At 37.3% G+C, this 13957-nt stretch overlaps 1 long non-coding RNA gene across 1 annotated transcript; it reads left to right on the forward strand.

Annotated features, from left to right (window-relative positions):
* Positions 1-493: 493 nt before the first annotated feature.
* On the forward strand, positions 494-9939 carry LOC143676304 (uncharacterized). Its single transcript, XR_013171987.1, has 3 exons — positions 494-577; positions 4771-4853; positions 9736-9939. It is a non-coding gene; the product is annotated as an uncharacterized LOC143676304 (long non-coding RNA).
* Positions 9940-13957: the final 4018 nt, after the last annotated feature.

A 13957-nucleotide genomic window follows, 5' to 3' on the forward strand; every position in this document is an offset into this window, starting at 1 on the left:
CTACCCCTCATCATGAACTTTATTAGATTTGAATGAGGATTCCTCAAATCTATCCTTTCTGCATTGCCCAGAAAGTACAGAGGGTTTGTAGACCATGGAAGATGCCGGCAGAGGCCATGTCTACTCAAAGTTTACATTGGTCTAGGTACTAGAAGTTATAGATAGATTTTGTGAGGAATGAGTTTTAATAAACCAAGAACAGAAAAGAAATGCCAAGAGAATCTCAAGAGGCTGCCCCTGGTATGCTGTAAGCCAGGACATGAATGAAGTGACAGATGAAATTTCCACGTTTCACACTATGTTTTGCCTTTCCTTATAAACAAATTAGAATATGAATTTTGTAGCTGCAATAATTAATTGTACTGCATTCACCTCTAGAGGCTTAAATCTAGAAGCTTGTGACCTCAATATGTAAAGTCATGCAAATTAAAATCCCCAGAATGCCATTTTGATCTGTGCTAAGCAACAGCTACAATTCCAAATTCTGGTGGTGTCTCTGAGGAGTGCTTAATCTCCTCAAAAGTGGGACTATGGGGTTAAATCATGAGGACCAGGAAAGTTTGCAAAGCATATGATTGTAAGCAAATTCCTATTGCCCTATTATTTCTCAGATAGAAATGAAAAAAAAGGAGGACAGAAGGGAATGTAGATAATGCATTTTATATCTGTGTGGTGTGATTAGGGGACAGAGTAGCAGAAAAGAGGCCAGTAGCATTACCACCATTGGCCCAGGAAACGATATGATAAGAACAAACAGAAACCAGCAGCTGGTGAACAGACTGTGTCTGAACATGGCACGGGACAGGAGATGTCTGACGGACGGCATGAAAACAGCATCTGAAACTCATCTTTACATCTTTTCCTTGCCAACAAGCAAACTATATTAACAAGACCAAGATGATCAGGATTACCTCTGTATTTATAGTTGGCATAAGAAATCATTCAGATTAAATGGTTAGATAGAGAACTCTTTTCTCCTTTCACTACCCAAAGCTCAATAATGTTTAAGATGGTAAAACAATCTGTTCATTCATTCTTTCACTCATTCATTCATTATACAAACATGTCTTGGGTACCTATTATATGCCAGCACAAGGCTTGAGACATAAAGATGTATAATATGCAACCCCTGTTCTAAGTAAGTTAGTCTTGTAAAGGATACAAATATGAAAACAAACAAGTGGAATACAGTCTCAAAGAAATGATATTATAGAAATACAGGGAGAACTGGCATAACGGAGAGAATGATTATTAATAATTGGCCAGTAATATGGATGAATTAAATAGACTTCCTAGAACAATTGAGGTTTTGAGTCTCAACAGGTAACAGGTGAGTGGTACTCAGCCATAGATGATACAGAGCAAAAATGAAAAGAAATAAAACAAAGTGATGCATTCAAAGAACTGAGTTCAAAAAAGCTTCTGTTTATCCTTTATCTAACTTCCTATGGCTTCTGATTTGAGTTCACAAACTGTTCTTGAGTATTATATTCACTCTCTATTTTTTCTACGCTGAGTTATTAGGTACAAAAGCCGTAATATTTACATGAAATATAAATAGAAATTGGGACTTAGACACACCAAAGATATCTGAACCCCTTTTTGAATAAACAAATATATTATTGTAAATCAACTTAGTACCAAATCTGTCTTAAAATTTTATGCTTATTTGTGATGCTGAGCTATCATTTTGGCTCTCCCAATACAATAAACCTTGGATACAATAGCCATAGTTTCAGCCACTTTTCTAGCTTTTTCAAAATCTAGTTCAGTTCCAGGTTCATTGTAGGGAACTAATTAAAGTGAATGACTGAATGAATTTTAAATGAATGAATGAACGAATGATCAATAGGGTGTATTAATAAACCATGAAATAAATGATGGTCCAAATCAAGGGAAAGAGACCCAGGACAGCTTTGTTCTGAATGACTGACAGAATGACCACTGATGACAACTCTCAATACCTTCAATTTATCCCTCATGAAAATTGGTCTTGAAAATTTTTCTCTGATACATTATGGACTCTGTCTTAAAGATATTGCCTTCAGATAAGCATAACAATCACAAAGATTTTACCATCTTCATTTTCAAGACTATTTTATCCTTCTAACATTTTTAGATGGCATCTAATTTCTAAATGTTCAATGGAATGAAAAACCCACTACACACACATGTAACTTGCATGCGTGTACATACCAAAATTGACTCCAGAAGAAATAATATAAAACAGACCAATTATCATAGGCAACACTATATATAAATGATAATATAGGAAATATTAACAGCCAGCATCACTGAGAGCTAATTTCCCTAACAGATGAAGAATCCGGTTGTAGCCCACGCACATTGTTGTTTATCTGTTGGCTGGTCTTGACGGAGAGCAGCCACCAGGCCTGCCAGATCTTTGGCTATAGCCTCCTTGCCTCCTAGGTAAGGGGCATATTTAGCTCCATGGCAAAAGGTACTGGTTTCTCCTACAGAACACCCTGTATTCGAAGTTGACGTAGGCTCCAATTTATCCTCACAGTTCCCAGCTTATCCTCAACTAATGTCCAATGGCCACCTCTGATTTCCCACTGTCCACATTTCAGGGATCTAAATACAGAAATAAAACAAGAGCCTTGCAAAAACTGTGTACCAACCACCAGCCATGATTTCATAAGGTGAAATCCCTATAACAAATATATATTAAAAATAAATATATAAATATGCATACACACATATGTCCATATATGCATTGTGTATGTGTACCTAGTGCCCTAATATGTACATATCTTAGTATGGATATCCTAGTGCATATGTGTGTGTGTGTGCACTTCTCTGCTCAAACCATGATTGAAACATATGCATAAATGAATAAATGAATGAATAAAAAGGTGTCAGGAAAGCTTTGTTTTTACTAAAAATCTCAATGCATCTTGCCACAAAATACATTGTTTATTACAAATAAGTCCCAAATCTTTATTGATTGGCTGTACAGTGAGGAAGCCTGGCGGAAACCATGTTAACCAAGTAATAAATACATAAAATTTAACATTGCCACTAATGGAACAAATCTATCTTGTCTACCTTGTGATATGATAGAATGAGAAAAGAAAAGCATCATTTTTGAGGCAATCCCACTGAATGGGGTAGGGTAGGAAAAGAGGGGCCAAAAAGCAACTAGATGGGACACTGAAATAGGTACTGTTTGAAGTCTGAAAGATGGTGGTTGTAGCACAGTCCAGGAAAATCCATCCATTCAAGACAGGACACCAGCTTGTTGCAGGCATCAGGATGAACTGCGGAATGGGACAGGTATGAGAGTGGAATTGCAAAGAGAAGATGGTCAGTGTTCCAAGAGGGAGGGTGCTGGCATGAGCCAGGCAGTGTAGCAGGGTCCTATGTTCAAGCAGGGTGCCATTCAGGGTTGGGTATACAACTAGCAAGTAGCTGGGGTAATAGGGCTTGTCGAAGCACCCTCCAATGGCAGTGGGACCACATCATAGGCCCCTGGCTGCCTTCTGAAGTGACTGTCTCCTTCAGAGTAGGAGCATTGCAAATACTGGCTGGTTGGATGAGCCACAGGACAAGTGGAAGAAAAAATGCAGTGGGCCTGGGTCCAAAAGGGACGGTGGAAGACAAAAAGCCAGCAAATACATCTGCAGATGAGAACAGATGGAATTTGATCGGCATCTTGCATTATGGATAGGATTCAGACAAGAGAAGACAGGCAGGAGAGTTTTCGAGGCCCAAGAAGTAGTATGTTTACCATTGCTAACTGTTCTTAAAAAAAAGCTCATGCTACGTAGTCAAGAGCTTGTTTTCTTATTTTTGAAGTTTCTCTTCTCTTCTCTAGATTTCTTTTTTCTGTATTTCTGCTTTTCTCTCTCTCAGGTATCAAGGGCCTAGCCTGTCAGAAAGGTGTAATGGTAAGGTTTTATTATTCTTGCAGCAGAAAAATAAACAATCGTTGTAGCTATGATAAAAACCAGGCATAGTTAGGGGAACATATGCACCAAATAGATGTCCTATATAAAGAAGGATTTTTTTCCCTCTGAGTTCTTTTTTGTAAACAACTCTAAAGTTCATTTAAGATGGCTTTTATGTTGTTTTTACTAAATCTTGAGAGGATAAATGTGAATATGCTTATGAAAGACCAGATTTAAAATCACTAATATTGTGTGAATGGCCAAGAAATTAAATGTTTTTCAGATAAAATAAAAACCTCAAGGGCGGGCAATGGTGACCCAGTGGCAGAATTCTCGCCTGTGGTGCCAGAGACCCAGGTTCGATTCCCACAGCCTGCCCATGACAAAAAAACAAAACAAAAAAACCTCGAAAGAAAATTAAACTTTTAATTATTCTTAAAACATCGTAAAATTACAACTTCTTTAATTCCCCCAAAGATAAATTAAATGCAAAGCCATGGAGGCAGCCAAACCCATATGATCACGACGGTGACCCCTTACTACCCTTTCTTGCTGCAGTTTTTCCACTATCTACAAAAATACAAATCAATTCCAATATTCCATTGGAACACTTTAAACAAAGAAGCGGGGGGCATTTTCGTATCCACCCTTTCCCCTCATGTAAATATAAACACAAACTCCATTTTGTGGTTTCTAGCAGCTCCTTTGTGAAAAAAATATTTCTATGTTTACCTGGGATTGTGGAACCCATTAATAGAGTAAAAAGCAAACGCAAAAAGGTCTTAGAGGAATTGCACTCAAAGCAGAGGTGCTAAAAATAGCCTTCCTCTCTTATCTCAGCCTTTTCCCTTTCATTTAGAGATATATCCAGAAACCTGCTGCCTAAAAGGATGCAACATTTCAAAACCTACCATTGCTTCAGCAAAAACCGCATTTTGATCTGTGAGTGCCACCTTCTTTCTTTAAAAATTTTTATAGGCTTATTTTCCTCATGACAGTTTCATTGCATTTGTTGGGTTGTAAACCATGTAAAGCTCAGCAATAAAATGACTGCAATCTGTACAAGTAATAGCAAGCATGTCTCATAAACAAGATAAGTTGTGCCTTGCCAATATTGCTACACTTCATAAATATGAACTCAAGTCTGTTTTGTGTTTTCTAGATCAGTAGCATAGTTTTATTTTAATTAAACAGAACATATAAAATATTCATCTATGAAACAAACATCATTGTTTTTAAAAGATTATATTAAATTAAACTATACTGCTCTTGCCATAAAACCATGCACAAAAGAACCATTCTGAATTTTAAGTGGATTGATACTGTTCAAGCGTCCATCAATAAAAACTATATTAGGAACACAGTAATGCTACCATGAATATATGAGCTATTTATATTTCCTGATAATGTAAGTGCTTATATGAACTCATTCCAATTTCTAAACACTAGGCATTTCGACTGTGGTGGTAATTAAGAACGTATAGTAGCTACAGAGGAAAGTGGATGCTGCCAGAGCCATTTCAGACTGCAAATTTTAAGCGTTTCACTTTATCAATGACATAATTTGTTGTCATATTTTATTAGATCAGATCCAGATAATTTTGATAAGCCAAATGAAGGGCCCTTGAAGGTGATTCTTATACAAACCTTGCTGTCTAAAGGAAAGGGCACAGAATTAGAAATGAACAGATCCGAGCTCTGTTCTTAGCTCTGCTATCAGCTGGCTCGAACCAGTTGTCTCTTTGTCATCTAAGGGGACTGCATGAAATTAACCTCGGCTTAATTTAATCTGCAGATTCCAACATTAACTCCCAAACAGGGATCCAGGTTTTGTGGCTCCTGATTCATATAAATCAGGGTAGGAGCTTTTAAGAAAAAGAGTATAAAATTACAAATACAAAAATAGGTGTGGAGCGGGCCACAGTGGCTCAGCAAGCAGAGTTCTTGCCTGACATGCCGGAGACCCAGGCTCATTTCCCGGTGCCTGCCCACGCGAAAAAAAAAAAGGTATGAAAATGAGTACTTTGAATGAAAAAAGAAATCAGAGCAAATAGCTGGATCTATGCTCTCTCTAGGTAAATTACCAGAAATGCTTATTCAAATATGTTTTTGGATGGTGACCTTGCTTCTTCTCCCTATCTTGAATACTCTAAAACTCCCTGTACCCAGCAAATGGGGACCCTGAAGCTTCAGCCTCATTAACTTGACAGAAAGCCTGCCCCTACATCCAAATGAACAGATATCCTTACCTCACTGCTGTGGGTTGAATTGTAGCCCCCATAAAGACATGCTGAATTCTTAACACCCCCCCCCCCCCACTGACCATGGATGTGATCTGACTTGGAAATAAGGTAACTGCAAATGGGTTTAGTTAAGCTAAAATGAGGTCAGACTGGAGTAGGATGGACCACTAATCAAATATGACTGGTGTCCTTACAAGAAAAGGAAATTTGGAGACCCAGGAGACAGATGCAGGGGAGAATACCATGTAATGACTGAGGCAGAGTCTGAGACCCAAGGGTTGCTCGCAAAGTCATCAGAAGCTAGAAAGAGGCAGGGAAGGAGTTTCCTCTACAGATTTAGACCTTTAGACCCCAGAACTGTGAAAACAATACATTTCTGCTGTTTAAAGCCATCCAATTTGTGGCACTTTGTTTTGGCAGCCCTAGGAAACCAAGACACATATATTATGAGTTTTTCAGAAATATTTTACCCATATTGTACCTTCAGGGTCCCCCATGTGTTCCATGATGATTACATTAACCCATTATTTTCATAACCCCCTTCTCAAAACCCGTAGTTCCTACACTCTGCACCACAGCACTTATCATCTGCAAGTATTACAAGCTGCCTTAGATCGTCCACCACTGTTTCAAACATTGTCTTCTCAGTGAGAAGCAATGGCATGAATTTTCTTCTTATATCCCACTATACCGAGAGTGGCCTTTACTACCAAATAGATTGCCTTAAAAAATAGCTCATTGATTTTTCAACTAAAATAAAATCTCATGTGTACTGATGGTATAGAAATATTTGTACTGAAATATCATCTTCCAAACTCAATGCCTTTCAGGTACATTTCAACTTTTTGTTTCTATCTAGGCTAAAAATGTGAAATCTTATCCTGGATTCAAATCACAGGAAGTTGAAAGTTTGAAAAATAAATGTTTGCTTTATCATTTTTATAATGGGTTGAAGTGTCTTTGGATGCTGAAGAAATATTTGTTTTGGAGAATGCTGCTGTGAGAATAACTGTTAGAAAACATTCAGGCGCCACCCCATTCTGAAGCTCATTTACATATAAAACACGAACCCACACTTTATGCGGAAATATAAAACATTCCCAAAGTTTGTGGGTTCATCTAGGGTTGACGTATTTTTAGGGGGATATTGGCAACATTCAGAGAAAAAAGTAGAAAAATAGAAGAACATGCTTTCCCCCCAAACTATCACAAATTTGACTTCTCTGCTACAAAGGGTATTTTCAATGTCCTTGAAGAAAATTATGAATATACTTACCTGTTTATTCATATGATAAATTTTTTGCAGCTGAGGAAAATTTACCTTATTTACTTTTTTTTTTTATTGTATAGTATAACATATATACAAAGCAAAGAAATTAAAAAAGCAATAGTTTTCAAAGCACTCTTCAGCAAGTGGTTACAGGACAGATCTCAGAGTTTGTCCTGGGCTACCATACGATCCTCTCATATTTTTCCCTCTAGCTGCTCCAGAATAAGGTGGCTAGAAGGCTTAAATATTTTATCATCACAATCAACTTTTTTTCCTTCTTTTCTTTGTGAAAAATAACATACATACAAAAAAGCAATAGCTTTCCAAGCACAGCACCACAATTAGTTGTAGAACATATTTCAGACTTTGACATGGGTTATAATTCCACAATTTTAGGTTTTTATTTCTAGCTGCTCTAAAATATTGGACACTAAAAGAGATATCAATTTGATGATTCAGCATTCATATTCATTTGTTAAATCCTATCTTCTATGTATAACTCCATCTTTACCTTTGATATTTCCATACCTCTCTTTAGGGTTGTTTGGGCTTTGGCAATTCTAAATTTCCTTACATTGGAGTTCAACCTCATTAACTAACAGTTCACCCATTTCTAGCTTCTATGTATCTCTAAGCCCGCTATATTCTGTATTATAAGCCTGTGATTATACCTTTATGCTAGTCATGAAAGTGGAATGATACAGTATCTATCCTCTTGTGACTGGCTAATTTTGCTCAGCATTATGTCCTCAAGCCTCATCCATCTTGTTATGTGCTTCACGACATCATTTTGTCTTACTGCTGCATAATATTTCATTGTATCTATATACCACGTTTTGTTGATCCGCTCATCTGTTGATGGGCATTGGCCTGTTTCCATTTTTGGCGACTGTGAATAATCCATGAACATCAATGTACAAATATCTGTTTGTGTCGCTGCTTTCAGCTCTTGTGGGTATAAACCATAGTGCTATTGCTGGGTCATAGGGTAACTGGATATTTAGTTTCCTAAGGAACCACCAAACAATCTTCCATAGTGGCTGCACCATTATACATTCCCACCAGCAGTCCATAAGTGTCCCAGTTTCTCCACATCCTGTCCAACATTTATAGTTTCCTGTTTGTTTAATAACAGCCATTCTTATAGATGTGAGGTGGTATCTCATTGTAGTCTTGATCTACATTTCCCTTATAGCCAGTGAAAATGAGCATCTCTTCACATGCTCTTCAGAAAAATGCCTATTCATAGCTTTAGCCCATTTTATAATTAGGTTGTTTTTTCTTTTGTTGCTGAGTTGTATGGTTTCTTTGTATATAAAAGAAATCAAACCTTTGTCTGATATATGATTTCCAAATATTTTCTCCAAAAAAATTTACTTTTAAAGCTATAAATAAATGCAGAATCTGCCCTTACAGGATAGCCATGCTTGAGCTTCAGCTCAGGGGGCCCACCTCTGATTTCCCTTGCTTTGATATGAAAGATGAGGCTTTCAGGACATAAAGTAGAAGCTGCTGGAAAAAAATGAAATAGCTAATATTTCAAGATATGCACAAGTAGAAATTTGGACACATGAAAAAGCAAAAAGAAGAAGAAGAAGGAAAAAGAAGAGGAGGAGAAGGACAGGAGGGTATGGGACGATTAGGGAATAGTCATATCACTTAGAAAATAAATGCTCAGTGAAAAAATGTGGTTAAGCCAGAAGTTCTTGGGGACAGGAGTATCCAAAAGGGCCTTTAATATCAGGAATGTTAATATTCAAATTTTAGATTGTTTGCTGGGTAGTGCTGAGATGTTATTCCCTCAAGCCCCATCATCCCTGTCCCCACCACACACATACACACTAAACCTTCAGTAAAATCTACTACATGCAGGCGTATTGTATACACATGTTCTTCTGGGGAAATCAAAGAAAACATTTTATATTTTAATTGTCTTATGGAAAAGAGAAGCCACTGGGCATTAGAAATAAGACTGAAAGTTCAATAGGAAAAAAAATCAGATGTAGGTTTAGCTGGAGGAACATAATGAACCTTAGAGTTTAGAAATCTTGAGGATGCCATTTCATCTAAATCACAAACAGGTTTTGACAGGTTATATTTTCCAAAGTTTGCTATACCAGTGTATCCCCCATCAATGCTCTTCTTACAATGTGGCATTGATGTCCCTCATTGAGAGATATGGGTCATTGTACCCTCTCCTTGATTAGGGGCCAAACTTAGTGACTAGTTTTAACAAATAGAATGTGGCAGAAATGATGCTAAGAGTCGATCATGCAAGACAAGAGTGTCTACCTGGCTTTCTCTCCTTTAGGTCACTTACCATCAGAATCCAGTCAGCACGGTGTGAGGAAGCCCAGGCTATGGGGAGAGACCATGCATACACGCTAACAGCTAGCATCAACCACCAACCCTGTGCATAAACAAGCCTTCAGATCACTTCACCCACCAGCCTTCGAGTATTTCCACTTGAGGTCCCAGGTATCATGGAGCAAAGAAAAACCTTCCCCACTGTGCCTTGGCCCTATTTTAATCAACAGAATTCAAAGGCATGAAGATTAGGTGATTTATATCACTAAATCTGAAGTAGTATTTTATCCAGCCACAGTAACTGGAAAAGAGGATTACCTCAATTTTTGTAGCATTACATTATAGTTCTTTCTGATCAATCAAGACTTAATTAACTCTTCTTCATCTCCAGAGACACCAGAAATGGAATTGGAAGGATCAGCAAAATAGCAGAATATTAGGTATTAAAGAGTGAGCATTGCTTCTGGAGCTAGAAAATATTAATAAAGACAAGATCTAGGATCTGAGCAAGCAGTACAGGGTGGGGAACAGGTAGAAAGAAATCTATAATTCTATCTGTATTTGTCTGTTCATTCAGTTAACAAATATTTAACTGTCTATGATAAAGATAGACTTAACTGCCCTTGATTCCACTACAGAGTTTAAACTAAAATAAAGTAGAAAATTACAAAAGCAAAATATTAATTTGGTTAACAAAAAATGTTAAAGCTTATTGAATTCTAATTTAATATAAATCAGGTGTATTTGTAAAATATTAAAGAGAAAAGCCTGGAAAATATATTTATAATTAACATGAAATGGGTAATAATATATGAGACATAGAAAAAGCCTCCTCAAAATAATTAAAAGCCCAAAATAAAAATCCTAAAGGAAGCAAATATATAATTTACTCCAAGAGGCAAAATATACATACACATGCAAATAGTTATCCTGGCTAGCAAGTAAAGGCAAATGAAGACAATGAGACAAAAAGTTTACCTAAGAAAAGAAAGTATCATGAGTGGATAGCCATCTCATATATTAATAGTAGGAGTAATAAGGTTTCCACATTTCTAGAAAGAAAGCATTTTGGAAATATTCCATAAACATGGCTATAACTCTTGGCAAGTGAAAATGTTTCTGGGAATCACTTGCAGGGGGCAGAGGAGATGTTCACCCAAGCATTAAAAAATATATATCTTCTCTAAGCAGAAAGCTATCTAGGCCAAGGGGCTTCCCGCTGGTGTGGGTGGGTGGTCCTGAGGGCATGCAGCCTAGGAGCTGGTCAAGTACACAGAATAGAGCAGGAGCAAACAATCAGATTTAGAAATCTGAACCCCAACATAACAACAACAAAAATACAGAAATTAAACTATGAGGAGATAAAATTTCCCCCAACCTATGGAACTTACCTTCTTCTTTGGCTTCAAGGCTTTGGAGTTTTTAAAATGATAATATATACTTACACTGAAAAGCCTCCAGTTTAACATCTAAATGGAGAGATAAAAAAGCAAAACATCTAGGAGGTGAGTGGGAAGATCAAGGAGACTCCATTACATTCACTCTAATTTGGGGAGAATACTGATTCTGAACATTCCTATCCTTTCTTTAAATGATGAGTTAAGAGAAAAGCAGCAGTTCAATTAATAGGACCCTCATCAAAACAAAAAGAAACTTTGATAGTGTAATACTACTATTTCAATGAAGAGGGTTTAGAAAATACAGATTAAAATGAAGAAAAAAGCAAATGTCCTGATCTGCCTCCACTCCAGAAAAGTTACCATTTTCATGCTTATCAGAAACCTTGAAGAGGCTAATTTCAAACAAGAGTAAAACATTAAAAAGCATCTATATTGTGGTCTCAATTTTTTTTTAGGAAATATAGATTATATGATACATGACAGGAGGTTAAATTAAAATGTGACTGAAAATCAAAAGAAATAGAAGTATAAAATAAATTTTAAAAATCTAACTGAACAAAAAAGGAAACTAGAATTTAAAATGGAATTTTGAGGGGCAGTGCCATGGTGGCTCACTTGCAGAACTCTTTACTGCCATGCTGGAGACCCAGGTTTGATTCCCAGTGACTGCCCAAGCAAAAAAAAGAAGGAATTTTGAGGCCTGAAAATCAGACACATGGCTGTATAGAAATTTACTGAGAAATACGTAGCATCAAATTGAAGACTTTTCAGAAACACAGACAAAAAACCAAACAAACAAAAAGAATTAATAAAGATGAGAGAAGCTTTTGGCCAAAATGGAGCAAAGGAGATCATATTTTTCCTCTCCCCTGAAACAATAACAAAAAATAAGAGATCAAATATATGAAGCAATGGTTTGCAAGTCCCTGTACATCAGACAATGAAACATAGTGATCTTTGGGAGATGGGGAGTGTCATGGTCAGGTTCATGTGTCAACTGGCCAGGTGGTGGTGCCCAGTAGTCCAGATGGGCAAGTGCTGGCCTGTTTGTTGCTATAAGGACATTTCATGAACTTAAATCATGATTATGTTGGCTGCATCCACAGGTGATTCCATTTGTAAGCAACTGAGGGGAGTATCTTCTGCAATGAGTGACACTTCATCCAATCACGAGAAGCCTTTTAAGGAGGATTCAGAAGAGACAGTGTCTTTCTGCTTCAGCCAGCGAGCCGCCCCTCTGGAGTTCATCCAGACCCTTCATTGGAGTTGCCAGTTTCACAGCCTGCCCTACGGATTTTGGACTCTTCCATTCACATGGTTGTTCAGCCAGCCTTTCCTGAGAGCTTGTTGAGGACCTTCATCGGAGCTGCCAGCTTGCAATCTACCCTATAGACCTTGGACTCTACATTCCCACCGTTATGTGAGCCACTTTTATAAATGTTTTATCTATGGATATCTCCTGCTGATTCTGTTTCTCTAGAGAACCCTAGCTAATATAGCTGGCAAAAGAGGTGAATACTGTTATTGCTCAGATTACTGCCCTGAGAAAATTTCCAGACTGTAGCACAAGGAGAGAGAACCCAAGCAGAGCCATGCAGATTCCCTGAGGTGAGACTCTAGAGCTGAGGTCTAAGGAGACCAAGGCACAAGACAGAACACGCCCCTCTGGAGTATTCAGCAGAGAACTGATCAACATAAGCATGTGAAAAAATGATCCAGGGCTAAAAGAGAGCCACCAGAAAATTTAAAGGAAGCATACCCTATGTTCACACAGGGCCAGGAATAAATCCTATCACCACCAATCCCCAAAACTTCATAATTTACAGGGTACTAGGGAGTGTACTCAGAAGGATTTTGTCTCGGTGGGTGGGATTAGCCCTGGAGTAATACTGATTTGGTCCCACCTAAATATTGTACAAGATAAGGTCTGAAAGGATTAAACCCTTTTTTAAGTAACTGTGTCCATGAATAGAGCTCAAACATATATATATAGGAATACAAAAATATAAGGCACCCAGCAAGGAGAAATTGATAATATCCAGCCCCCAAACCAAAATTATTTGGCATGCAAACAAGCAGAAAATATGCCCATAATGAGGGAAAAAAAAATCATCAATCAAGAACAACTTAGTACTTACACAGATGTTAGAATAGCAGCAAGAAAATGAAAAAAATTGTCACAACTATTTTCCATTTGTCCTACTTAGCTATTTAGCTAAGTAGGTAGCTGGAAGAGAGATTTCCAAATAAGATCCAACGTGAATTTTTAAAGATATAAACTACAGTATCTGAGATAAAAAATATATACTGATTGGGACTAACAGCAGATTGTATATTGCAGAAGGAAATATTAATGAATGGAAGACATAACAATAGAAAATGAAAACTGAGAGAAGAAAGAATTTAAAGAAAAAGAAAGAACAGAGTTTCAGGACAAGTTCACATGGCTTAATATACATCTAATCAGAGACTTCAAAGAAGATGAGAGAAAAGGGAATAGGAAAATGCTCAAAAGACATATTAAAAGCTGCAAGAAAGAAAAAACACAGGATTTACAGTGAAAGACAGTTCAGGATAACAGATTTCTTACCAAAACTCATGCAGTTAGAAGACATGGAGCAGCATCTTTAAAGTATGGAAAGAAAAAAAAAAAAATGCTGTCAGTGTTGAATTCCATACCCAGAGACCATATCTTTCAAAGTTAAGGTAAAATAAGTGCCTTTCAGACACATACAAGCTGGAGGAATCATCCCGGGCAGTACCGTACTATAAGAAATGCTAAAGGAAGTGCTTTAGGTGGAAGAAAAATGACACCAGCTGGAAATA

The sequence above is a fragment of the Tamandua tetradactyla genome, chromosome 3, assembly GCF_023851605.1.
Source record: "Tamandua tetradactyla isolate mTamTet1 chromosome 3, mTamTet1.pri, whole genome shotgun sequence".
NCBI lineage: Eukaryota > Metazoa > Chordata > Mammalia > Pilosa > Myrmecophagidae > Tamandua > Tamandua tetradactyla.